The following is a 27,720-nucleotide window of genomic DNA, read 5'->3' as shown; positions in this document are numbered from 1 at the left end:
TTTCCTGAACATTATGCTTCTGCCAAAACCACCATTGGTGAACCTACAGAATACCTTATCCACTATCCTGGTGTTCCACACAATATCGATTCTCACCAAGGAACTCACTTCATGGCCAAAGAAGTATGACAGTGGGCCCATGATCATGAAGGCCATTGGTCTTACCATGTTCCCCATGATCCTGAAGCATCTGTCCTGGTATAAAGGTAGAATGGACTTTTGAAGACACATTTACAGCACCAATTAGGCAGCAGCAGCCTTAAAGTCTGGGACAGGCCTCTCCAGAAGGTGGTAAATGCTTTGAATCAGTGTCTACTATATGTTGCAGTTTCTCCCATAGCCAGGACCCTCGGTCCTGGGAATCAAGGAGTGTGCAAAAGAATAGTTTCACTCACTATAACCCCTAGTGACTCACTAGAAAAAAAATTTGTTTGCTGTTTCCACAGCCGTAAGTGCTGCTGGCCTAGATATATTGGTTTTAGAACAGGGAGTGCCCCTGACAGGAGTCACAACAAACATTCCATTGAACTGGAAGCTCAGACTTCCCTTTGGCTGCTTTTGCTTCTGATGTCCTTACGCCAACAGGCTGAAAAGGGGAGTAACAGCATTAGGAGGCATGATTAATCTAGATTACCAGAGGGAAATTGAATTGTTCTCCACAATGGAGGTAATAAGCAAGATTACGTCTGGAGTGAGGGAGATTTTTTACGGCATCTTTTGGTGCTACCATGTTCTGTGACTAAACACAATGGGAAACTACAATAGCCTAATCCAGGCAGGATGACAAAGGTTACAGACTTCTCAAGAATGAAGGTATGGATCACTCCTCTAAGGAAAGTGCTGAGACATGCTGAGGCACTTGGTGAGGGTGGAGGAAATACAGAATGCACAGTAGGTATAAATACCAGCTAAGGCCATGTGACCAGTTGTAGAACTGAGAATTATAATTAACACGATTGCTTCTGCCATATTTTATATAGAATGTGTTTGTACAGATAACCTGTGGTTTTTTTCCTCTATCCTTATCATGTAATAGAACATCAATTATGAGAACTTTAGTGGTTATGATGTTTAAATTTGAGATACTAAAAGAATATCCCACAAGTGACATTGTGATCTAGTCTAAATTTATAGTTCATTTGGGGTTATATGAGGGATACTTATATCTTGTTAGCCATAATTATGTCTTGGTTAAATATAATATATTTGCAGTTTTGCATGGGAGAGTTTTATCATGTTAGGCATATTTATAATCTGGGCATTATTTTCATTTGGAATTAAGTGTGACATAAGGAGTTGTGATTGTGTGTCAAGTTGATAAGGAGTAGAATTGTGGTAGCTAGTTTGGTTGTGAAGTTGACTGCATCTGGAATTAACTAAAACCCAAGTGGCTGGAGACATCCATGAGGGATTTTTAAAAATCATCTAAAGTGGGCAGACCTAGTTTTAATCCGGATCTTTTGTGGTGGGAAGATCCAGCTTTAATCTAGGTTGCAGCTTTGCTGGCAGCCTACGCAAAGGACATGGAATAAGGAAGCTTGCCTTCTTTGCCCGCTTGCTTTTGCTGGCAAGTCCATTCCTTCACTGGCTTTAGAGCCTACTTCTTTTGAATTCTGGTGTATACTGAAGATCAGCTGAGACATCCAGCCTCGTGGACAGAACCACTGACTACTGGATTCCTGGATCTTCTATTGGTAGACAGCTATTGTTGGATTAGCTGGACCACAGCCTGTAAGCCTTTCTAATCTCTCTCTCTCTCTCTCTCTCTCTCTCTCTCTCTCTCTCTCTCTCTCTCTCTCTGCCTCTGTCTCTGTGTGTGTGTGTGCATGCGCAAATGTGGAAGCCAAGAGACAACTTTGCAGCCTGTGACCTCCTAAGTCTAGATAGAATCTTTGCCATTCCAGCTAGCATATCTCCAAGTGAGACCCATTACACAGGGATGGTGAGAACGTCTCCAGGAGATTGGAGGCTTCTAGAGGGATTTTACCTTTTCTGCCTTGACGAGCAGGTCCAGGGCCAGCCCTGTCCCCTACCAGATAAACACTGTCCCGGGTAGGCACTGTGTCCCCATTCAGGTGGGGAATGGTGTCTATATTAGTCAGGATTCTCTAGAGTAGTGGTTTTCAACCTTCCTAATGCTATGACCCTTTAATACAGTTCCTCATGTTGTGGTGACCCCCAACCATAAACTTACTTTTGTTGCTACTTCATAACTATAATTTTACTACTTTTATGAATCATGATGTAAAAATCTGGTATACATGATATCTGATATGCAAGCCCTGTGAAGGGATTGTTTGACTCCAATCCCCCAATATGGCCATAACTCATAAGTTAAGAGCAGCTGCTTTAGAGGAACAGAACTTTAGAATGAATAAATACACACATGCACACATACACCCACATAAACATTCACTTACACATGTACATGCACACACACACACATTCACACATACACACACATAAACATTTACTCACACATGTACATGCACACACACACCTACATGCATGCACATGCACACACATACACACACCTATATGCATGCACACGCACACACATTCACACACACACCTATATGCATGCACATGCACACACACATTCACACACACACACACCTATATGCATGCACATGCACACATTCACACACACACCTATATACATGCACATGCACACATTCACACACACACCTATATGCATGCACATGCACACATTCACACACACACCTATATGCATGCACATGCACACACACACACACACACACACACACACACACACACACACTGCTGTGTGGTCGTTTCTCTGGTGAAGTGCTGCCTCAAGCTCAGTCAACTCCTCAGGACAGTGACTGGACCGGAGAGTCTGACTGAGAAGGGAAAGGGAGGGGATGAGAGCTATGACAGTTTGGGGAGTAGGCTGGGGAAATTATATTATTTTTCCAGAAAAAAATTCAAGTCCCACCTGCAAGGTACCCCAGATACAGAGACTCCATAGAGAACATAAGATCAGGGTGCCAGGATCCCTCAAGGTATGGGTGACAGACATCACCTCCCTGGATGCTGAAGTCAAACCCTCCACCAGGCTTCTGGAAATTCTGGTCTCAGCCACAGGGAGAGAGGTTCCCAAGTCTGAGAGATCCAGAGGAGCAAAGGTCAGCCTCTGGCCCCAGACTACCTGCTCAAGATCCCTGGGGCTAGAGAACCAAGTCTTTAGGTCACTGTGGCCCCATGATCAGGCAGCTGGTCCCTGTGTTGGGCTGATGGAAGGCACTTTCCTCTTCCTCCGACTGCCATTGGTTTATGAAGTCACTGTCTTTGGCCTGGACCTATCTACATAAATGCTTAGTCAGCATCCTGGAGCAAGGACCAGAACACATTGGCTGAGCAGGTAGGGATGGGTGGGTAGGGAACAGATCCTTCCAGATCTCCAGGCCTCAGTGTCATCAATGTACAGGCAAAGAAAACAAAGCCAGAGAGAACCCAGATAAGGAATTCGTAGGGTATCTCATAACTTGGTCGCTCTGATCTAGGTCTTTCCTCTACTAGACCCCAGTCCTCTCCTCTGCCCTTATATTGGCTCCACTGAATGGCAGAGTCCCCCAAAGAGCAGCAGCAAATTTCCCCTCAAACACCAGAACTGACGTGCAATGGCTCACTGGCATCAGGCCACCTCAAATGCCACAGTGGGGCCGCAGAGCAGCCTCTAAGGATCAAGTATTCTCTTTGGGTCCGAATATATGCTGAACAAACCTAGTCATAGGACAGACACACCAGCCAGACTCCTTCTGCCCCAAGGTCTGCAAACAGTTCCACCAAGTGTCCAGGAACTTTTATTCTGTTCTGTTCCCTTGTTCAGTCTGTGGTTCCAGCATCATCGTGTACTGAGCACAGGGACTCCATGCGTGAAGATAACACTGTTCTCCTGAAGACCCTTGACTCTTGGAATAGATCCTGGGCATTGCTGCTTCCTTGCTAGAAGCCCAAGGGACAAGGGTGGCTCAGTCTACAACAAAACTATAGTTGGGCTAATCCTGGACTCAATACATTTGCCAGGCAACAGATCCATCCCTGAAGGGCTTGGTCCAAGTCGGGTTCAGAACATAATGCTCCTGGGCTGGGCAGAGAGTGCACTAAGGCCAGTAGGGCCCCTGCCAGCACTTGTCAGAGCTCATGCTCAGAATCCATCCCAGCTGATATTGCATGTCATGTCCCTTCTGGGTATCACTTTAGTCTTTAGACTTCAGCAGTGGTCAAAACCTTCCTGAGTTTGTAAGATACTCAGCTGAATGGTAGGACCTCTCTTCTTGGCTCTGGGCCTCTATCCTATGTTTCAGGAGTGTTTTGTATCCACTTAGACACTGGCTATGGTCTGCCAAATACTGAGTGCATATATACTGACCCTGGGTACAGACTGCCTCTGGATGCAGTATCCTTTCTCTCCAACCAGGTGGAACAAAGGGCAGGTATCTCTTGCCATTAACTTGTCTGTTCCAAGAGATGAAGTTACATATACACAGGGATTTCAGAGCTGTCAGGATACATCAGACAACCAGATGCTGTTCTGTTACCACTGTCCGCTCTGCCAGCTGTTGGAAGGAGCAGATGTTCCCCCAGCCTAAGCCCTGCTCAGTGACAGGTACCCAGTAGGACCTGTGCTTAGAATTGCCACTTCGGATATCCTGCCACTTCCAGGATGATGGCATGATGGGAGTGTTCCTGCATGGACTCCTGACCATGTCTGTCTCACATATGGAGACCCACCTAGAGTCCACTTTGCAGAAGATAGGCTTTCTAGCTATAGTTTTGGGTTCAGAGACTCTCCCTAATATCACTCCTCTGGTTTTATCTCCCAGAAAGTATGTTCACAACCCAGGGCTTGCACCCTAAGGCAGAAGCAAGCAAGCAAGCAAGCAAGCAAGCAAGCAAGCAAGCAAGCAAGCAAGCTCTTATGTGCATAGCTACAGGGCAGCAGGGAACCTGGAGACAACTGAACAAGCAGGGCTGGAAGGCGGACAGAGGAGTCAATAGCCTCTCAGGAGACCTCTCAGTATAATGCCACTTGGAAGGCTGAGGATGTGCTGGACGATATCCGAGGTTTTGTTGCAAAGGCCCCTTGTGAAATGGGGATACGGGGGGAGGGGGAGGTTGGCAGACTTCAGTTCTCATGGACACATGAGAACTTTATACTCACGATGTTTTTAAAACAGATCAAGACTCAACAAGAGGCTGGCTTCCCAGACTTGTGCCAGTGAGATCCTGCCCAGACGATGAACTAAAGCCTGCTGGCTAACCCCAGCAGCCAGGTGAGTCACAGGCCACCATTCTGTGTTATGTTACCGCTACATACATATTCAGCTCTGCCTCAGAGGGGCAGGTGCACTCAGTCTTGCCCTCAGGCTCAGAGCCCCTCACACTGTTCCCTCCACCATGTGTAAACACTTCAGATGTAGAAGCCAGAGTTGAGCCCTGGAGATCTGGAAATGATGGAACAGGCAGACTTGGGTAGATCGAGGCTGGGCACAGTGAAATGGCTTTATCCAAATGCTGATCCTGGAAGAGTTGGTGTCCTGGACTGGAGGCCTCCATAGGGTCTCTGCCCACACCACCTTCAGCACTGGTTTGTCTTCCATTTCTTGGGACACGTTGTGCTCTGCCTGCTCCCTGTAGTCAGGCATCGGCCTCAGACTCATACCAGTGGATCCGGATGAGCCCTGAGGTGATGGACATAGAATTTCAGGACCAGAAATCCCATTGCCTAACACCCAGGTAGCACCCACCTTCCCAGAGCATGCCCATATGTTATGTAGCATCAGAACCTCCCGGCTTCCAGGGGGGAAAGAGGCTCAGACCAGGCAAGAGTCAAAGCCAGAGCGCAGGGATTCCAAACCAAGTCACAGGCCTGGCTGCCAGGTCAGCCGTTTGACTCTTAGACCTTTGTAGAGAAGTTTCCACCCCAGCCTGCCCAGACCATCCTCTGTGGTCATTCATAACAGTGCCTGCTCCCTGCTGCAGCCCCTCAGGGGCGCATGTGGGGAGGTGAGTGTTCCTCAGTGTTTCTGGAGTTTCCTGTCCTGCTGGAAGCAAGCAGATGGGCAGCAGGCTTGGTAGCAGGGTCTGAAAACCTTCTGCCTTTTCCCTCTCTGTCACCAACAGCCAGCAGCGTGCTAGGCAGTCTAAACAGAAAGATGCTGGGCAGGCTCCCAGGGAGCCTCGCCTGTTTAGTCTGTGAGGTCTTAACTGTCCTGATAGGAGTCTCACTAGGGCACAGACATGCAGATGGGGAACGGAATAGTTTTTGGAAAGGATACTGGAGCTGCTCCCATTCCAGCTCTGTTGCTGGTCTCCATGGTCCACAGCAGGCGTGCCTCTTTCCCCAGTCCGGGGGAGCTGTACTGTGCCATGGCGTAGCATGATCCTGAAGCCCTGCCTGGCACTGAGCCAGCACATGGCACATGCTGGAGACTGTTGTGCCTGCTGCATGGTCTTCCCGGAAGGGTCCTGTGGCCCATTTGTTAATCTAATTTCAGAGTGCCCCTGTAATTAGGGCGGGCCTATTGAAAATTGCTCACAACTGAAGAGCAGCATTCCAAAAGCAAGTGGGGGATTCCCACTGGAGCAGCTTGGTCCCCACAAACGGCAGGCTGTTGCTCAGATTTGTTTGGGGGAAACCTCTCTAGTTCCACCTGCATGCCTAGGAAGGCCTCCCCATCTGCATCCCCCAAAATAATCTCATCCCAGGGGTGCCACTGATGACTGTTCACTGTGTGGCTAGGGCAGCATTCCTTGCTTTATATATAAGTCCCTGCCAAAGGGCTGAGAGGGACAGGGTTGGGCCGCCTCATTCTCTTGGTTGAGGAACACATTGGGAGGCAACAGGAAAACCCAAATCACAAGACTTTTGATTTTGACTCCAGCTGCTGCCTCTGGGTAAGGCCAGGTGACAGAGTCCCTGGCTTCTTAGGTGGAAGGGAGTCAAAGCTGTCTTAGTCACTGTTGGGGCAAGCTCACTGCCCAAGAAAGCCCTCCCCTCAAGAGTGTGTATTCCAGGAAGAGTTTCCTTTGGGCTGGGGGATTACCTTCCCGTGACCCCAGACACCATGTTCCATTGATCTGGGGAATGTAGGCTGTAAGAGAGATAGATAACCCTTGTCCCAACAGTGCGGTATCCTTGTATGCCCTGGTAGGCACCCTTGTCCCAGGAGTACAGTATCCTTGTATGCCCTGGTAGACGGATGGTGTTTGTTCATTGCTCATGGCCCCTTGGATGGCACAGGGTTTATCCATTTTATTCTCATGCTTATGCTAAATGAGGCCATGACATTCTTGGCATGTCAGGGAGATATATGACCCTAGATGGCTCCTATAGACAAAACCTTGCAGCTCCAGAGCCCCCTCCCCCAATTCCTGCGTTCATTAGCCCCGCTATGTTCCAGTTCCACTCCGTATAAAGTATTTTTGTAGGCTCCCTTGGTTCTCTCGGGGATGGCCTGCCTCATTGAGAATGAGGACCAATAACTTACCCAGCTGGGAAGAGCACCTGCTTGCCCATCAGTGCATTGGCCTGGGTAGGGCAGTTTTTCCTCCAGCATTTCCTGGAGATTGTGACACAGGCATCCAGAGGCTGATGGCCTTTCAGGACTCAGCTGACTCCTTCATCTCCTGAATAAAGGCCATCTAGCTACCAGGGCTTTGAGGAGAGGGGCTAAGCTCAGGTGGGTTGAGTGACCTGCCTTTAGTCACTCACAGCTGGCAAACCAATAAGCCAGACCTGAGCCCAAATCAGGCAGAACCTGGGATCCTGCCATCTATTTGTCCTGCCTCTTCCAGGCCCAAAAAGAAAGGTATGCCACCCCATGGTCCCTTGTCTTTTTTTTTTTTTTTTTTTTTGTCTATTTTAATGCTTGGACCACTTGGCTTTTGCAAGGGATAATATCACCTGTTCCTAGGCAAACCCTGACAGGGAACACACTAACATTTCTGCAGCAAAACATGAGATGTCCAATTCTGCTTAGGTGTGTTGAGGGGGACCAGCAACATTGTGCCAGGCCAGGGCAGAGTTTGTCCCCAGATGAGTAGAGCTGTAGACATGTTCGACCTTTAGAGACATGAGTGAGGCTGAGCTCACCCTTTAGGGGCTGAAGGTCATGTAGAGGGTATGAGCCCCAGGGCAGCTAATGGTCCTGTCAGTGCACCACAGGACTCAGAGACTGGTCTGTGTGTCTGTCATTCAGATTTGTACTAAATGTACTTTAGTGTGTAAAGATGGAAGTATTTAGAAAACACTTGATTCATTGGGGTGAAAGTACTTGGCCTTGGTGGGGCTGGGACGTAGGACTGTGACTGGATCCTTTTCTGATTCTCCACCTGCTCCATGAGGCAGCCATAGTCTTCAGCAATGCCAGGACATGGCTCTGTGTCAGTGTACAGGTGTGTGGGTATGTAGTTTGAATGGTATTTAGATATGTGCATGTATGGGTAGGGTGGAGTGGTAGGGGGTATGCAGGTATGCAAGTGTACAGATGTGTATTGGCTATGCAGAACGTGGGTTTTCAGATGCGTGAGGGATGTGCATATGCACATTATGCAGGTGTGCACACTTTGAGGGTATGCATAAATGCAATGTGTAGATGTGGGGATATGCAGGAGTGGGTATGTGTCCCAACTCTGCTATGCCACACCTTGCTGTACCTCAGTGTCCTTATCTGAGAGCCACAGCACCCCATGGCTGTGGAGAGTTAGATGTATGATAATGTCAGCTCAGCTGAGTCAGGCCATCTAGTCTCCATCTGACATTGGCAGGGATTGGCTGGTAACCTGTGTCTGAGCAGCCTGGGTGTGGCTGGGGCTCTGGTGAACCTGAGTCCTGTCTCCTATGAGCTTGTTCTTTCTCCAAGGGAGCCATCTTCCCTGGGACCCGTCACCTATCCCTTGTCCTATGACTGAGACAAGTGGGTCTTGGAAGTCTGAGGACGCCTGATTTGTCTCCTGCCTGGGCCTCTGATGGCTGTAAAGGTCTGTTGAGTCATGTGTCTCTGTGAAAGTTTTTGCATAGATGAAGCTGGACAATTATTCCTGTTTTATTAAGTGCCACTTAATTATTAAAAAATTAACGAGCCTTTTCAACTGCGTGAGACACATCTGATTACATAGACACTTGAAGTCAATAAATATCTTTAGAGAGCCAATTACTGCCTAATTAAGGGCCTGCACTGATGACAGGCAGCCTTTCCTCATAGATCAGATGCCAGAGACGCTCTGGTGGCAAGGAACCTGGGCAGCTTGTGGGCATCGGTGACGAGCCCCTCCATGGAATGTGGGACACCCTTGGGAGAACCTCCCTGTCCTGGCTTCATCACCTCTGGGAAACCTTTGCTCGTCAGAGGACTCTATCCTCTCCTTCCCTATTCTGTCTTCTGCCCTGAGGGCAGTCATCACGTTCCTGATTTGACCAGTCCTGGCCTCAGCTGCCTTTGTTCTTCCAGTGGGATTATGTCCTTTTATAGCTGCCAGGGACTAGGCCCTGTCTCTGGGTTCTCTGACTATTTGCCTGTGTCCCCCTTGTCTTCCTCTCTGTGACCAAGTGGTCACCTAGAAGATCTGGGAGGTAGAGAAACAGAGTGTCCTGTCCCCTAACCCCCACCCCGGGGGACTGTTTGGTCACCTGCACAATGGCAGTATGTAGGCAGGGGCCTGGCAAGCCTGAACCCGTGTGACAGGGGATTCAGCATGTAAGCCTGCTGTCTCGGGTATTTTTCCTTCTCTCATTCAGAAGAGCTTGGAGCACATCAGGCACCCCCCAGGTCTTCATTTGAAGAATGGTGGGTCTGGGTGGGCTAATGTAAGAAGAGACCTATCCTCCCAGCTCCTCCAGGAACCCCCTCCCCTAAACCTCTCCCACTTTTCCCAGAAGAAAGAGGCCACTAGTTCACCATGGTGGCCTCTGGAAGCTGCCAGCACCTTGTTCTTCTGTCCCCTCTTGGCCCTTTTATCCCAGGTACAGGATGAAGCATGGATCCTATTGCTGGGCACTAATGCAGACCCTGTCTACTGCCCTGTGACTGTGAGTAGAGACCCACCTTCTCCGAACCTTCCTGTCAGCAGACACACCCATTGGAGCATTTCTATAGTGATTCTAATTCCAGTCTAATTGATAATCTGGAGTCACTAACACAGACAGCCCAGGGTAGTCTGGTGACAGACTTGCCACTGCCATTAGTTTGCCTCTACACGCACCATGACACCCTATTTCCTCTTGGTTCTCCTTTAGAGCAGGGGTCAGCAAACCACCAACAGCGAGCTGTTTTTGTAAATAAAGCTTTATTGGCACGTGGCCATGCCATTTGTTGACATGTTCAATATGGCGACTTTCGCACAGCGCCGAGAGTGGCGTGGGTGCTGTAGCATACCATCTGGCCTGTGAAACTCAAAATATCCATTCTGTCACAGTGAGAAAGCGCTTGCTGACCTCTATTCTACATCTACTGGAGCTAGGGAAGATGCGTGTTGTTTTACCTGCATCGACTTTGTGCAAGCCTTCTAAAGAACTGCACAGACGTCTCCGAATCTGTCAGCAGCAAGGTTCCCACAGGTTGGCTTGTCTGAGAGACTGTTTTCACGAGCTCTTCGTTTTCATAATTAAAACCTTTTCTAATGAGCCTTGATACAATGCCACACCCCCCACCAAGCATAAATAACAAGAATTAGCATTTACTTCTTACCCTCAATCCATCCCCCACATTCTACACCTTCCATAGCTTTAAATATGTATGTCTAGAGAAGCTAACGGGCCCCATAAAAATCCAAGACAGTTTGCTGCATCATGAGTAAAAAGTGGAGGCTATTCCCTCAGCATCACAAGTGCCCAGGTGGGACCAACCTTCCCCGGCTGCTGCCTAAGGGCTCACTCCACCTGTGAAGGATGTTTTGAAGGACTTGGTCCATGGTTTTCCTTTTTCAGCACTTCAGAAAGCTATTCCGTCAACCTCTTGCCCACACGGCTCCCATGGGAAGTTGGCTGTGTTCTCGTCTTTGTTCTTTGATAGATAAGTGTTTTTCCTCTAGCCATTCCCTCCCCCTACCCCTTTTATCTGATACTCAGGGTTTTAAGCAAGCAGAAGTTGGAGTATTTGAAGCGAGAGAGGGCCAGGCTGACTAGTTTATCTAGCTTCTGCTATTCTGCCTTGAATAGCAAGGCAGGGCTGTTATTTTTCCCAGTATTTCTCCTGATCCATTCTTTAGTCTCTATTTTATGGGATTCTGATTATACGTGCGTTAGAGCCTCCTGCATACGCTGTAATATCTCACTTTCTTTTTTTGCCCCTCATGTTATCTTTATGCTTTCTTTCGGGGGAGGCATCATAGATGTATTTCTAGGCTCATTGACTTTGTCTGTGGATGAGTCCTGGCCACAGGGGAGATACAAGTTTTACAATGAGATTTTGATTTGCTTTCAGGAAGACTTTCTTGAACTTACTTTGGGATAATTTTGGATTTAGAGAGAAATTCCAGAGGGAGTGTGTGCATGGCCTACCTCCAGCTTCCCTACTGTCAGGTGCTGGCAGACTTGTCCTGTAAATGCCTGGTAATGAATGCTTATGCTATGAGCAGATTCTGCTGGACCTCCGCCCTGGACACAGATGCAGAAGGGCATCCACAGATGATGTGTGAAGCAGGCCAGGGACCATTAACACAAAACTATCCCCACAAACAGACCAGGCAGGATTCTCCCATCCCATCCCAACATGATCAATTCACTGTATCAGGCCAGTGTGATGACCACTACACTATGGAAATGCCCCATAATATCACATTTCCATGAATGTTGTAAAATCAAGAAGTTCCACATTAGATAAAGATGCTGAGTCCCCATGTGTGTCTTCTGTCTGTTCACAACTCTGACCAAGGCCTTAAGTGGTCCCTGGCTGTCATTTCTCCCTGGTCTCTCCACCTTTGACACTATGAAGGTCTAACTGTATCAAGCAGTTGGAGCACAGGGTGGGGAGTAGTTGGGGTAGACAGACTCAAGTACTATACCTTGAAAACACTGTGGACTCCCACTGAGAAAAATCACACAATTAATAGATATTTGAGGAGAGATACGTTGAGGTTATACAAATACCTTACATCTGAGTCTGTCTCTCATTATGCCTTCTTCAGCTGGCCTCACAGGAAGCCATGCGATGCCTCTGTGCTTTTCCTTCTGTGTCTATATGTGGGGATTCTTTTGTAAGAAAGAGCTCTTCCTTTTCCTCTACATTCTATTTGTCCAGCCTTTTGTCTATGTCTGTGAAGATTTGGGGACGGTCATTTTGTATGTTGGGTTTTAATCCTTGGCTATGTCCCTTACATATCATGCTGCTCAAATGACTCCAGCCTATAGCCCTTCCAGACTGATTGCATTTGGCAGCCACTTGGCATGGCTCACTGTCATCTGACTTTTATCCATCTGTCCTCCATCATCATTGATTTATTCACACATCTATTACCTACCTGTCTGCCTATCTATGATCTATCATCTATGCATCCTATCAATCACCTGTCTATCTGTCTATCTATCTATCTATCTATCTATCTATCTATCTATCTATCTATCCTCTACCTATCTTCTGTGTATGTACCTATCATCTGTCTAGCTCTTGAACTAGACAGATCACCATATAACTATCTGTGTGGTTAGTGTTAATCTAGAATCACCTAAGAGATGGACCTCTGGGCATGCCTATGAGGGGTATTTTGATTGTGTTAATTGAGGTGGAAGACCTTCCCACTGTGGATGGCACCGTTTCCTGTCTGGGATCCTAGAGTGCATCAGTAGAGAAAGGGAGCTGAGCACTGGTGTCCGTTCATTACTCTCTTCTTCCAGGTTATGGAAATGACGAGACCAGCTGCTTCAGCCTCTGTCCCCTTGATTTCCCTGCCATGATTGATTGATTCTTGGAAGTGTGAGCTAAATAAGCCCTTTCTCCCTTAAACTTCTTTTTTTCAGAGTACTTTTTATCACAGCATCATGAAAAGAAATTAGGTTAAGACATCTATCTATCTATCTATCTATCTATCTATCTATCTATCTATCTATCATCATCTGTCCATCCATCCATCTGTTATTATGGATCCATTGACTTTCACCATCTTGCCATCTGTTTTTAGTGCTGTCAACTGGACAGGATCTAGAATCACCTGGGACATGATCCTCTGGGTGTGTGTCCAAGATTATCTTGATTATATCAACGGAGATGAGAAGACCCAGCTCATTTGTGGATGAGACCATTCCTTGGCCAGGGATCCTGGACTGTGTAATAGGAGAAGGGGGACTGGGCAGCTGCATGCTTTACTGCTCTCCTCTTTTGGATGTGGCTATAACATGGAGAGATGCCTCAAGCTACTGATGACTTGATTTCCCTGTGATGGTCGACTGTACCCTTGAACTATGAGCTACAGTAAACCTTTTCTTCCATATGTTGCATTTGTTAGAATATTTTATTACCACAACATAAGGAAGAGAAAATCTAGCTTGTATGTATGTATGTATTTATGTTTCTATCTATTGATCATTTATCTATCACCTATCTATCAATCTATATCTCTATCTATCAATCTATCTATCTACCTATCTATCATCTATCCTCTATTTGTTTGTCATCTATCTGTCTGTCTATATATTCATTCATCTAGAACTCCAGGTTCACTATAAAGTTCCTCTGCTCCAACTCAAGCATTGTCTACCTTCCAGGCTGGCTGGCAAAGGTGTTCAGAAGCAAAGATCTGGGCTTTGTGTGAGCTTTTCCTGCAGCCTTCCTGCTTCCAGGGCTTCTGGAGGGCAGCATTAGGAATTCTGTGCATATATAGTAACCTATACATAAACACATTTATTCCTTTGGTCCTGTGTGAGACTTTGCATGTGCATGACAATGAGCAGGTTGTCATACCCAGTCTTTGAGAGCAGTTACCCCACACATTGGTGATCCATTCTCTCTTCTTGATGGTAAATCATCACTAGCTGTGAGGAGTCTGCCTCCTGTTCTCTCTATTCTCTCTCCCTCTCTCTCCCCACCCTTCTCTCTCTTTGTCTGAGTACCAGTGCTGATCCCCATGAGACACAGTGAGCCTTGTCAATGACTGTTTGTTCCATCTTGAGCCTCGATAGAGTGTCGCTCACTCTTTTCGCCAGGGACACCAGCCCACTTCTTCCCACCTGCTCTGTCAGGAGGCCATGCCACATGCTTGCTAGACTCATCTTTCCCTTGACACATACTATCGTGGGGCTCTTGACACCCAGCCTGACGTTTTCAAAGACAGATAAGGTGAAGCTTCCTCTCTGGGATGGACCTTTCTTCAGCTTGCTAAGAACTGTCACGTATGAACCATCGCAGCAAGTCCTCCGCAATGCCATCACCAGCTTTCCAATGCCTGGATGGCAGCTTAGTAAACACCCTTCTCCACACCAAGCCCCAGCAGAAATTAAATCATATAGCAGAGCCTTTGGGCTCTAGCTTCTCTCCCTCAGCAGCAGACACTTCCTGTCCATCTGTCTTTTAGAGGGCAGCATCTCTCTGTGCTACATCAGTCTTCAAGGCTGTTGTGTTTTTCTCCCTTATGTTTTTTTTTTTTTGTGCTTTTGCTTTGTGACAGGTGTGTGGTATTTTGTGCTGTTCTCTGTCATTTCCATAGCTGCTAGGGATGTCCAGTACCTTCTCTTCTGCTGCTTTGCTACCTGTCTGCCTTCTTTCTATCACATCTCTTGTTACTGTCACCAAATGCCGGAGAGAAACAACTTAAGACGCAAAGGCTTTATCTTGGCTCATAGTTTCAGAGGACTCAGTCCAGATGGTGGGAGCAGCTCTCTCTATCATGATGGGGGAAGGCTCATGAAAGCAGGAGTGTCTTAGTCCTTGGTGGATGTGTGAGGCAGCTGGTCACATCCTGTTTGCAGACAGGAAGCAGAGAGGGGGACAGAAGTAGGGATGGGCTGTAACCCTTAAAAGCTACTCCCACCCCACCCCTGTAGTGACTTTCCTCCACCAGACAAGGTCCACTAGTTGGGGATCCAGATGTGCAAACACAGGAGTCTGCTGGGGACATTTCATATTCAAATCTAAGAAGTTCCTGCTCAAATTTTTGCACATTTTCCACACTGGACTTTGTTTTCTTCTCATTGGCTTCTGTGAGTTCATTAGAGCCCGTGTACTAGTCTCTTACTAGATGCATAATTTCTCACATTGCTTTGGTTTATAGGCTGTCTTTGGTCTTCTTACTAACGTCTTTTGAGGATCATGAATTTATAACTTAGCAGTTTATCAACTATTTAAGCCCATCCTTCTCTCTGGAGAGCCTAAGATTTGTTGTGTGCCTTGAGGCTTTGCCCAGCTGGTTGGGCCCGGTGCCACTTCCGTTCAGGCTGAACCCTGGACCCCTTCCCCTCTGATGCTCTCAGGAGCTTCTTCCTCTGGCCCTTGTAGGTCTCCCAACCTGCACACATGGTGCTGTTTGCCGTCAGTCCCTTCTCAGGTGGAGTTCTACTTGTCCTGTGCTGCGAACCCCTTGATCTCTCCCATGCCCTGTCTCTCCAGCTCAGGAGTTTACCTAGTTCAGTCTGTCCTTTGCCCTTACACCTACATCTCAGTCTGGAAGCTTGCTGGAGATAGCAGGCCGAGCCCCTTGCAGGGCAAAGCCCCTTTGACACTTCATTTCCCAGGGATTTTGGGTGCAAGTTCTTGGCTGCCCAAGGTTCCAATAGCCATATTTTGTCTGTGCTGTTTTGGGCAGGAGGATTGGATAGTAGTCATCACTGCACCCTGGCCAGTTCTGGGCACAAGTCAATGTGGTATTTGTACTTTAAAACCTTCCTATGCTTGCTATGCCCACATAATCATCATAACAACCCATTTTCAAACTCTTGGGGAAGAGAGTGGATACTTGTCTAGGTTCAGAGGGCCGAGTTCCATAGCCTTATTGGGCTGGGGCTGGGGCTGGGGAAGGGCCTTGGCTTTGTGGCTTCCAGGGTCAGTGATTTCTTCCTAGTGAACCATATTGGCCAAGCACAAGGAAGAGGCGATAGAAGGGCTGTGGGTAGGAATAGTCGGTCCTCATGACTGGGTGGCACTCAGGATAGTGCCCAGGTGGAAGGAAGCAGCAAGCACATGCTCATGAGCCCCTTGAATCCTGAGTGAGCACCCATTGCTGCCCCATTGACAGCAGACTCCAGCTTCTTTGCCTTTCTCTGTGGGCTGAGGACCAGCAATTCACTGGGCATTGCCCAGGCCTCCTGGACTCCTGACTGTCACCACCTGCCTCTTCAGTGTGTGTACAGCCATTGCTGGGTTACCCAGCCCCCCATTACAGAAGCCTGTGCAGTAAGTCCTTTATAACATAGTCATACATTCTTAGTTCTGTTCTAGAGACCTTCACTTAATGCCCACACAAACTCATGATTCTTGGGATCAAAGACTGTTGGCCAGAAAATCGGTGACTCTAAGGAGTCACCTTATTTCCTAGTTCAACCTCCTGCTCACCATGGTGTGGATGGGGAAACTGAGTCCCAGGTAATGACTGGCAAGACTGGGAAACTTCTCCTTCTGTTATACCCACAGCCATGAAAAAAGCCTCCCCTTGCTTGTCCTTAATTTTTCCTGACTTGCCCTCAGCATGCACAGTTTGAGGCTACTAATATATAATTACACACAAATCTCTCCCTTCATCTTCAGGGCAAGTGTTTATTTTAGACTCAAAATGGCAAACAGAAAGGGAATGTTTGAACTGTAAAGACGTTCTAAGCCCTTAGCCACAGGGCTGATGAGTCTATTAGGCTTACAATAGGGCGATGGAAATTGAAACATACACTTCTGCGGTGTGTGGGCGATCGCAGGACTGCACCCAGGCTGGGTGTCCCCAGGCCTTGGACTCTTTATGGCTTTTATCCTGTAGAATCATCAAGGATCTTTAATGGCTGTGATTCCAGTGTCTTCGCCCTTGCTCCACCTGGTGTCTCCTTTTCTGTGTCCCAACATAATCATAACAGACACTGTGGATGTGGCGTCTCTTGGAAAAGACTGTCATGAGATGAGACAGTACTTGAGACGCTCACAGCCTTGACAAGAGGCCATGATTGATCATGGTTCACTATGCAGATGGGTCTAGACTGTTTTCACAGATCATAGCCACTGAATTCCATGGGACACTGTCCACCACAAGCCAACCCCAATTCTGGCCAGGACATGTGAGCCCCTGCACCATGTGAAGTGGAGAAAGAGCGACCAGATGGAGCAATGACCCAATTTATCATGTCCTGAAGCAGCCATGGCTGGGTGCTGCTCCCTGCCCCCACTGATCCACTGACTCGCATTCCTTATTGGTCCTGCTTCTTTGATGACCTTTGACTAAATCACCCACCCAGCATTGCTGCTTACTGACATCTTCTTGGGTGAGCGAGGCTGGGGACAGAGTCATTCTAAAAACTCAGTTATGCCACCATTCAACCAGCTGCAAGAACAGAGGCACAGCCCTTCTTGGTTGATATCTCCTAAAACATAACCAAAACCTGCAGGGAATCAAGCCAAAAGTCGGGTCCCTGTGCGAAAGGGAGCAATATATAATGCTTCTTCAAAATCGCTTTATACAGAGCTATAACGGAAGCCTCAAGGCATTTACCCTTGTCCCTGCTTCCAGCTCCATTGGCCTGGGGAGGCATCCTTCCAGGTATCCTTGACCTCAGTTCAATGCAAGATGGTGTCCATGTCTGACTTTGTACACCATCTCCAGGTAACATTCAGTGATGGCTAATATTGACTGTCAACTTCCCAGGATCTAGAATCACTGAAGCCCTGAGCACATCTGTGAGGGATCTCTCCATTAGGTTAACTGATGTGGAGAGATGCACCTTATGAGTGGGTAGTATCATGCCCTGGTCTAGAGTCCTGAACTTCATTTTAAAAAAAGAAGAAAGAAAGAAAGAAAGAAAGAAAGAAAGAAAGAAAGAAAGAAAGAAAGAAAGGAAGGAAGAGAAAGGAAGGAAGGAAGGAAGGAAGGAAGGAAGGAAGAGAAAGGAAGAAAGGAAGGAAGGAAGAGAGAAAGAAAGAAAGAAAGAAAGAAAGAAAAGAAAAGAAAAGAAAAGAAAAGAAAAGAAAAGAAAAGAAAAGAAAAGAAAAGAAATTGCTGACACAGCATTCATCCCTTGCCACATCCTGACTACAGCTGCCATGTGACCAGCCGCCTCATGCTCTTGCTACAGTATCTTCCCTGCAATGATAAACTGTGTCCTGGAACTGTGGACCAAAATAAACGCTTCTTTAAGTGGCTTTTGCTAGGGTCTTTTCTTATAGCACCAAGAAAAGTAACAGATACTATTTTACAAATTCACTGCAAACAAGCAGCATCACGGTGTGTTCTACTTTCTCCATGTGGAGGAAGATGCTCTGCTTTGGTCGCTTCAGCAGCTCTTGAGCAACTGAAATCAAGGCGCCCCAGTTAGGGTGTGTGAGTGTGGTGCCTCCAGCAGATGCCTTCTGCTGGTGGTCCCTTTTGGCCTCCTCACTACTTGCTAGTGTATCTCTGTAAGCCCATCACGAGGTGAAAAACTTCTGTGTAAACCTCTCCCTCGGTGCCTCTTATCCCAGCGAAACAGCCACACCCTTGAATCTCTCTCCCTTGACTCTTTCTTGCTCCCTGCCTCTGACATTGCAAGAGTGATGTTTGCTGCATGTATGTGGTTTCTTTCCTATGTGTAGGGATACTAAGTGTGTGTATTCTAGCCACATGGACCCTTATGGACTTCTATGTATCCTGGTGTAATTTGGGGTGAACTTTCCAGGTTGAGTAAGCCTGAAAGGAGTCTGTGGGTCTTCAACTCTCCTGATAGCTCTGCATGATGAATACTTGGGCTCACCTTGTTCATGCTGATGGGACCCTGTATCCTCACTAGTTAGTGTCACACTGGCTCGGTAGGTTCTGCTCAGGTCATTGGTGTTAAAGGCCTGCTGAGGATAGTTTAATTTCATTTCCTCCTTCATGGACTCAGCTGGACCCATTCACTGTGTCCTGCCGTTTTCATTTCTTTGTCTGGCAATGCTGCTTTCTCTGCTTCAAGGTTATTGTCCCTTCTCCTACACTGCTGGGAGCTACCCTGCCCTGTTCTGCCGACTTCACTATGCTTCGGGCACTGTTGTGTCTACTCCAGGCCAAAAGCTTGTGCCATTTCTTTGTGGGGTTTGCTGTAGATGTTTTAATTTGAACATAGTCTGAGTGGCTCTCCTTTGAAGGCCGTGGGCTTTCTAGAGCTTATAGAACCAACTTATCCCTTCTCATCTCAGGTTGGTGAAGACATGCCTGTCAACCATTTTCTTCTGAAGGTTTTGCTCGTAGCTTCTGGATTGAGGCTTATGTCTGTGCCTCTCACAGTGGAAGCGTCTGGTTTGACTGAATGACGGGGGACATTTGCCACAGCTCCATTTGAGGAGTTTCTAGCACGTGCCACTCACTGCCAGGCTTCCTGTGTGCAAATGGAACAATTTCTGAGCCTGCCTTACCCACTAGGGTCGTCTGAACACCAAGGGCTCACGGTCTGGTTATTGTCACCTCTTCATTGTCAACCTCTGCCAGGACACACCCTTCTCCACTTCTAAGACCATCCCACTTTCTAGATCTCTGTCCCATCTCTCACTCTCTGAATGGCTAGCAGCTCCAGCGTGAGCACTTGGAACTTTTGGCATGCGAGGGTCTCACGTCTTCCTTGCATGGGAAGCTACACCAGTGGACTTCTGCAGTGCGAAATGTGGTTTCTTTAGAAACACAGAAATACTTATGTGAACATGATTTTGTTTTGATCCCAGGTGTGGGATATGGAGCTGATGACTGTCCACAGCAGCTAAGTATGAGTTGTCTCGTCCTCTGGCAGGGTCATGATGTTGCCAGTTGAAGATAGTTTATGTTTGGAATTCTGGGGACTCTTCGGGAGGGCATATGAATGCCAGAGTCCAGAGAGAAATGGCAGCAGTTGCTCTCCCTGCTGCTGCTGCTGCCGCCGCCGCCACCCCTGCTACTGTTTGCTGGCTGTCCTGTTGCTGTTTGCTGGTTGGAGATATCCTAATGATGAAAATTGGACTTGCCCCAGGGAACTCGATGCACCTAATCACAGGAAGTAATCTAACAATATTAATGACCCCTTCCCCCTTTAAGCTTCTTTCTCTTCTACCTAGCGTTAGGGACTTGGGAGTAGAGAAGGGCGGTAGGGAAAATAATCCAATAATGTAGCTAAAAGTCCATCTAGAGTCCTCCCTGGTGCTGCACCAGCATCCTGGTCTCTTCTACCTTCCCATTTCTTGTGGATGCTGAGCCTGCCCTGTCATCTGTGTAGTCCACAAACTACCTGGGCGGGATGTGCAGGAGATAGCCTCTGTCCCCAGCCTGCTAAGCTCACGGCTGGCTTTTGAAAATGTTTTAGCTTGCATGGTTCATGTAAAACCTCCCAGGTAGAAATAATCTCACCTTGGAGTCTGCACGGGCGGCAGAGCCTCACTAAAAGCCTGCCTCTTCTTTATTTTTAATGTAATGTAGCTTTTATTATAAAATTAGTACACGCTCAACTGTGTGAAATTCAAGGAAGGCAAGAAGAGTGCGACCCTGCTCTCCAGAGGTGGCTCTGTTTATAGATCAGTGCGTTGTTGTTCAGCACGCCTTTTCAAAACTGCCTTCCTGAGGTGTCACTGAAGACAGAGGCTGTGCGTGTTTAATGTGCTCAACTTGATGAGTTTGCAGGTAGGTGCGCATCCGAGGAAACTATTGCTGTGGCAGATCCACAAACCCTGTCAGCGCCAGGCTTCTTCCTCTGTGCTTAGTTTTATTGCCATTTTTTATAAGACCACTTAATCCTATCTGTCCTCTTAGCAAGACTCAAAGCATGCTTCACAAGGCACTGTAGTCAGCTGTACACATGGCACTGTGCCTTGATCTCTAAGACCTCTAAAAATGCATAATGAAAGCTGTACCGTTTGACCAACACTTCTTTCCCCCTTTCCCCAAGACCCCAGCAACCATCCTCCTCCTCTCTGCTTCTCAAGAGTCTGACTCTTACAGATTTATCACAGGAGTGAGACAAGCAATATTTGCCCTTCCTGACCCAGCTTGCTGTGCTTTGCACATAATGTTCCAGGTTCATCCATGCTGGAGCAAGTGAGAGGAGTGCACCTTGCTCATGACTGCATAGTGGTCCATGGTGCCTGTGGTCCAGACTTTCTGTTGATTCAGCCTCTTGCTGATGGGCACCTGCCAGGTCTGTCTTACTGTCAGTAGTGCTGCTGTAGACACTGGAGGTAACCTCTCTTCTTGATGGTGCTTTCCTTTCCTTTGGCTGTTATACCCTGTGTTGGGTTGTTGGGTGACTTGGTCATTCCAAGCTCTGTTTTGCACCGTGGTGACACTCACTTCCACCTGCACCAGCTGTGCATCCAGTGTTCCTAGAGGCCTTTTGAAACTCGTCATAGTGATGAGTGTGCAGGGTGTCTCCCTGATGCTTAGTGACATTCAATCCCTTCATGCTGTGTCACCTTCCTTCCCTCTTTGGGAAATTGTTTATTTAGGCTGCATACTCATTTATAAACCACATGTTTACCTCTGGCTTGGAGACCTTTGCAAGGGTTGCTGGGTTTCTGCCCTTTGGGGCTACGTGTGCCTTTGCTCTCAGTGCACGGGGCTCTTACATGGCTGACTCTTTCCTGGCTGCACAAAGTGTTTTCATTTACCGTGGTCCCGCCTGCCTGTGTTTTTTGGGTCCTATCCATTAAGTCATGACCCAGAGCCATGTCGCCTGAAACAAAAGTACACACTTTCTCACCGATACGTGGCTCAGGCTGGAAGGACACAGTGGCAGAGAGACCTGAGGTGGAGGAGCAGCAGAAAACAAGTAGCTGGGAGGTGGGACCTCATGAGCCTACAGCCTCCCTAGAGGCTTCCATCAGACAAGACTCTCCCCAACAGCAACTGCAGAGACTGCCTTTCAGTTGGGAGCCCTGGATAGGTTGCCATGATTGGCTTGTTTCAGAACGGATTAGACTTGGCCATTTTCTTTTCCATACAAATGGCAAAATCCAATGCTCAGCAGCCTCCACCCAGGAAGGAGAGAATCAGGCAGAGCTCACATCCTGTGGCACATGACTATGGGGTGTGCAAAGTGCCCACAGCCGGTGCTCAATCTCCGCTTCTTCCTCCCTGGACTTGTGCACTGTCTCCAGCCTTAGGCCTCCCCCTCCATGCACTTCGGCTTGTGGACCCCTCAGATGATGGGTGGTTCCCTCCTCTTCCTCCTTCCCTTTCTTCTTACAACATTTAAAATACATATGTAACTTTTTTTTTCTGAACCATCCCAACTTTCATAACATTGTGAACTCACAAAGGATTTCAACAACACAACAGGAATTTCCAAGTGCAGGCAGGAACACAGTGCTTCTATGACCACTTTGTTTTAGGAACATAGTGATATTTTTAGGGTTGTTATTTAAAATTTGGTTCCTACTTTCCTTGGTGAATATTGCCTCATAAGAAAATATTGGTTTTATACTGCTCATGTAGGTATTCTAAGGAATTACAAACATACTAGAATCTGCGAGTTATAATGTATTTAATACTTTGGTTTAGCAAATAAATTGTATCTGTCATTTCTGGCATAAGCATTGTGTCTCTGAACTCCATATCCACTAACTCTAAGGAATCATTATTTTCAGAATAGATTGCTATAAATAGAATTAATGAGTCTGATGATGTACCATGCATTTTAAAATCCCTTTTCAATTCCTCAAGTGCCTTTCAGTGCCGTTTTTAAAACTTTGTACTGTGGTAAAATAGAAGCAATATAAGACCTACTGCCTGCATTAGCTTCTGATTTCTTTCCTGTGATCTACTACCCGACAAGAAACAGTTCATAGAAGAAATAACTCAACTTGGCTTACAGTCTAAAGTGTTACGGTCCATCACCTTGGAGAAGATGTGGTGGTGGCTGGTTTTCTGGCAGCAGGAGCCTGAGACTGCTTGTTAACAGACCAGTAGACCAGGAATGAGAAATGGCAGGGATTAGGGCAAGGCTATAGACCTCAAAGCCCATCTCCTAATGACCTGTGTCCTTTAAGGAGCCCTCAAATTCCACAGGTTCCACAGCCTCCCAAAATGGTGTCACTAGCTGGGTACTGAGTGTGCAGTCATGGAGAGAGCCTGTGGGGTACATTTTACATGTAATTCCTACTACTAGCTTAGCTGTCTGAAGCTGTGAGCCTGTGAGGGTATATTTTACATGCAATCTCTAATACTGCCTCAGTCATCTGAAGCATATACTTCAGCAACATCGAACACATCGATATGTTTGAACTAACATCGCCCTCATCCATCCCCAGAGCTTCCCTCTGACTCTATTAGGTGCTAACTGCCCATCCCCTGTCTCTCATCTTATTGCCATGTTCAAGTTTCCCAGTGAGTTCGTTTACTCATTCTCTCATCCATAAAGCTCTTGCGGTTCCAATAGTTAAGGCTTCCAGGAAGGATGGAGAAGTGGGAGGTCATGTGTAAGGATGAACTGTACTGTGCAGCCTGGATGGCTGGCAGAAGACCTGAGATGGGGGATGGGAGGGTGTCAAGTGGAGCTGGTCGGAGAGGTGTGTGTGTGTGTGTGTGTGTGTGTGTGTGTAAAAGAGTTATGGGGTAGAGTGATCTCTGAGCCATGAGGGTAAACTATTCATCTAAGACTTGGCCAAGAAGAGCCTGTGCAGCAACCAGGAAGGGAGCTACACTCTGAAGGACTGGGGATCTGTGGAAGGTCTTAGGCAATGCTGTTTTAGGGAGCCAGTGAGTAGTTAAGCATTGGATGTCTGCAAATAAGTTTCCATGAATACACTATAGCAGGGCAACATATGTCTATTCTTGTTACTGGGTGTCTTACCCAGTCTGCTTTGTCATAGTGCTGGATGCTTCCCCCCCCCTGTCTGTCTGTCTGTCTCTCTCTCTCTCTCTCACGCACACACACACACACACACACACACACACACACACACACGTTTCTTACAGTTCAGGTATCTGGGAGGTGGAGAGTGAATGGCCACCGGGGTCTATCTTTCTTCTGGGACCCCCACACAGTCAGAAGTGGACAAGCTTCTCAGGCCTTCTCTACCATGTGAGCATCACTTCCACTCTGAACACCACATCCCTACAGCCAGTCCTCCTAATACCATCACCTTGGAAACAGCTTTTCAGATGGTTTTAGGGAGACGTTGTCCTCGTCCATTGCTGGATGACTGGGTCCTCTCCTGGGACTCATAGGGCTGTCCTCAGTTGGAGATGTCACTGGGGAGACTTTACTCCGTGATTCCTTAGGTCATTGGTAAATTGGTCTGTGATTGTAGACCCAGTCGGTATAGCTTCTCACGGGCTACCAACTAGAGCTGCGCACAGTGTGTTACCATGTGCATTCCCATGTGTCCGTTCAAGCCAGTCACTCATCAAGAAGAGTGTTTACAGTGTAGAGCAGTGGTTCTCAACTTGTGGGCCATGGCCCCTGTAGCAAACCTCTGTCTCCAAAAATATTTACATTATGATTCAAAACAGTAGCAAACGTACAGTTATGAAGTGGCTATGAAATAATTTTACAATTGGAGTCACCACCACATGAGGAACTGTATTAAAGAGTCTCAGTGTTAGGAAAGTTGAGAACCGCTGGTTTAAAGTAAGCTTGTGTTCTCAATATAAGGTCTCATCTATGCATGTGACATTCCCTGTCCTGTGCAATGTGGTCACATGGGGATTGTTTTTGATGTAATGTGACATCTTTACATGGGTGATGTCTCCTATGTTATATGTAGAGTGTTTTGATGTGTTGAAGCAGGCAATGTTCCCCCCCCACCCCCAATTCTTTTGGTTAAAAATGGGTGAATTGTTCTTGAGGGAAAATCGAAATGTGTATTTTCTGATTTCTTTGTATATACAACTGATATCATATAAAAATGTAATGAAGGACACTATGGAAAGTGGAGGGGAGAGGACAGGGTAGAAGGGACCTTGGTACCTAGGACAGGGCATGCTGGTGGCTTCCTTAGTCACTGGGGTTTCTTCAGGCTTGTGTATTCCAATCTTAGACCTCCAAAGCCCACAAACCAAGAACAGCAACATGAAAGACCAAAACAAACAAACAAACAAACAAACAAACCCAACAAAGCATCCATCATCAGCCAAACCATCAGGAAAAGGCAGAATTGCAAATGACAGCAGTTCTACACTCCATGGAAAACCATGGCCTACCGTCAGCGCATCTCACTGAGCAAGGAAGCCAGGCTTCCACCTGTGATAGGTGGCATGAAGCCTCTGACACTTTAGGAGGTGGGGTCATAGCAGCCAGATAGAAAGAGGGACTGACTTACTCCTGTGGCTGGCAGTGAGCCCTAAAGTGGTAAGTCTGGAATTACACAAACACAAGGAAACATTGAAGTACTTCTTACTCTCCCCACTGGGACAGTGTCCTAGGGAGCCTCATAGAGAGTCAGGGTGTTTACCAACACCCAGTGACTAAGCCATTCCCAACGTGACCACAGGAGATCTATTTAGTGAGCGGCTATGTTTCTCTTCCTGTTCCAGCAGTAACCGGAGTGCCACGCACTGAACATGCAAGATAAAAAGTGATACCTCATCTAAACTAACCACAAGAAAGTCAATCAGATGGATGCATGGCTATTAGGTAAACTTATATTTTAAATCGATTTAATCGGGATGGGGAAGGACATTATGGTAGAGTAAAAGATGCAGCCAACCTGTTGTAGCAATTCTCAACGTCTGTGCACCAGACAACAACTCTGTAGCACTGTGTGTGAAGTGAAGCAAAACCTGATGAGGCTAAGAGACAAATCAACAGAGCCATCCTAGTCACTGAAGAGTTTAATATCCCCTCTCAGCGATTGGGAGAACAAGCAGCTGTGACATTAACAAGGATGGAGAACTCAGCAGTGTCACCTGCAAGTGGCTGAATCACTCTCTGCAGAACATGCCACCAGGCCAGGCAGAAGGCAAACTCAGTTTAAGTGCTGCAAACACATACTTACATCGACTGTGTTCTCGGCACGTAACAAACCTCAACAACCTTACATGACTCTCTAAATCACAGAGTATCGTGTCTGCTACAATGGAGCTGACCTAGAAATCACCATCAGGAAGATGACTGGGAACTCTCTAACCATGGGAAACTCAACGCACTTCTTCATTTGTCTAGGCGGAAATGCTAAAGGGAGTTAAAAACAAAACAAGAATTGGATGAAAATACAGAGTCCTGAAATTTATAGTCTAGCTAAATACCTGGAAAACAGAATGCAAGATACGTCAAAGCAGGCTAAAGGAGAGAGAGACAAAGCCGAAATCCCAAGTCTGTGTCATTTGAAATAGGAAAACACTAAAGAAACAGCTGGCTTTGTAGAAAGATTAATAAAATCGACAAAACTATAAAAGAACAGCAAAAGACTTAAAGAGACACACATTGCTGAAAACACACACAGAACAAGATGCACCACAGACATCAGAAGGAGGGTCGGAGATGGGGAACAAGTCCACACATAGATACCTGCTGACTTAGGTGAGAGGGGCCAATGCCTCCAAAGCACACATGGCCAGAACTCGCCCTTTCTGAAACAGACCATTTGAATCATCTTACAACTATTAGAGAAATTGAATTCATAACTTAAAACCTTCCCCCAAAGAAATATACAGACTCTGCTGGTTTCAGTGGAGAATTCTACCAAATGCTTAAAGTAGAATTAATGCCAAAAGTGCATAATCTCCTCCAATGAAACAGCACGGGTGGGAATATTTGCTAGTTCATTTTATGAAGCTATTACCACCAAAAGCAGAAACAGCACAGAAAGAAAACCATAGGCTGGTATTACTCGTGAATGTAGATGTGAAATTCCTTACGAAATACCATCGAACAGAATTCAGCAGCATATAAAAAGAACTATAAACCATGACCTAGGGGGTTTAATGCAGGGCTATGAGGCTAATTTAATATTTAAAAAACAAGCCATAAAGCCCACCACATTAACGTGTTAAGGAAGAAAAGGCAAGATAATATCAGCAGATGCAAAATCATTTGCCAAAATCTACTCTTCATGCATGATTTTTGAAGTAACCTATTGAAGTAAGGGCCTAGGAAAGCTTTTCAACTTGAAAAAATTTTAACAAATATCATTACCATTGAGTTATTATTGAAAATAAAAATACTTTCTGCCCAATCTAACAAAGTAGGAATTTCTATTTTAAAAGCTTTTATTCAACATAGTATGGAAACTTTAGCCAGTGCAATAAGGCAAGAAAAAAAGCAGATTGGAAAAGAAAAACTAAAACAAACTACCTACAGTAGATTGTTTCTCCCACATCAATATTAATCAAGAAAGTGGCCCACAGGCTTGACTACAGACCAATCTGATGGAGGCGCCTTCTCAGTTGAGGTTCCTTCTTCCCAGATGACTCTAGCTCTTGTCAAGTTGACAAACAACTAACCAGCACTACTCTTCAAGTTAATTGCCACAGATATGCCTCACCTCTTTGTCTTCTTATTTCTGGGTAGGTAGTTTGACACATAAAGATATCATTTCATGCTGTCAGATGGTTGGCAAGGTGCTCCTGATTTGGGCACAGGAGCCCTTGTCCATGTGGATCCAGACAACTTTCCATTCCCCACTTGCTGTCTACTTACTTCCAAGCATCATCAAGGGTCAG

At 46.7% G+C, this 27,720-nt stretch overlaps 1 long non-coding RNA gene across 1 annotated transcript in view; it reads left to right on the top strand.

The window, feature by feature from the left end:
• The window catches only part of Gm19859, a 165,878-nt gene that overhangs the window by 131,250 nt on the left and 6,908 nt on the right, over positions 1-27,720 (top strand). The window contains exon 5 of the long non-coding RNA XR_001781685.2: positions 4,851-5,300. This is a non-coding gene — a long non-coding RNA (predicted gene, 19859). The remainder of the gene's footprint in view (positions 1-4,850; positions 5,301-27,720) is intronic.

The sequence above is a fragment of the Mus musculus genome, chromosome 15 (assembly GCF_000001635.26).
Source record: "Mus musculus strain C57BL/6J chromosome 15, GRCm38.p6 C57BL/6J".
Lineage (NCBI taxonomy): Eukaryota > Metazoa > Chordata > Mammalia > Rodentia > Muridae > Mus > Mus musculus.
The sequence above is the reverse complement of the archived record's forward strand: the minus strand, read 5'-3'. Positions and strand labels throughout refer to the sequence as shown.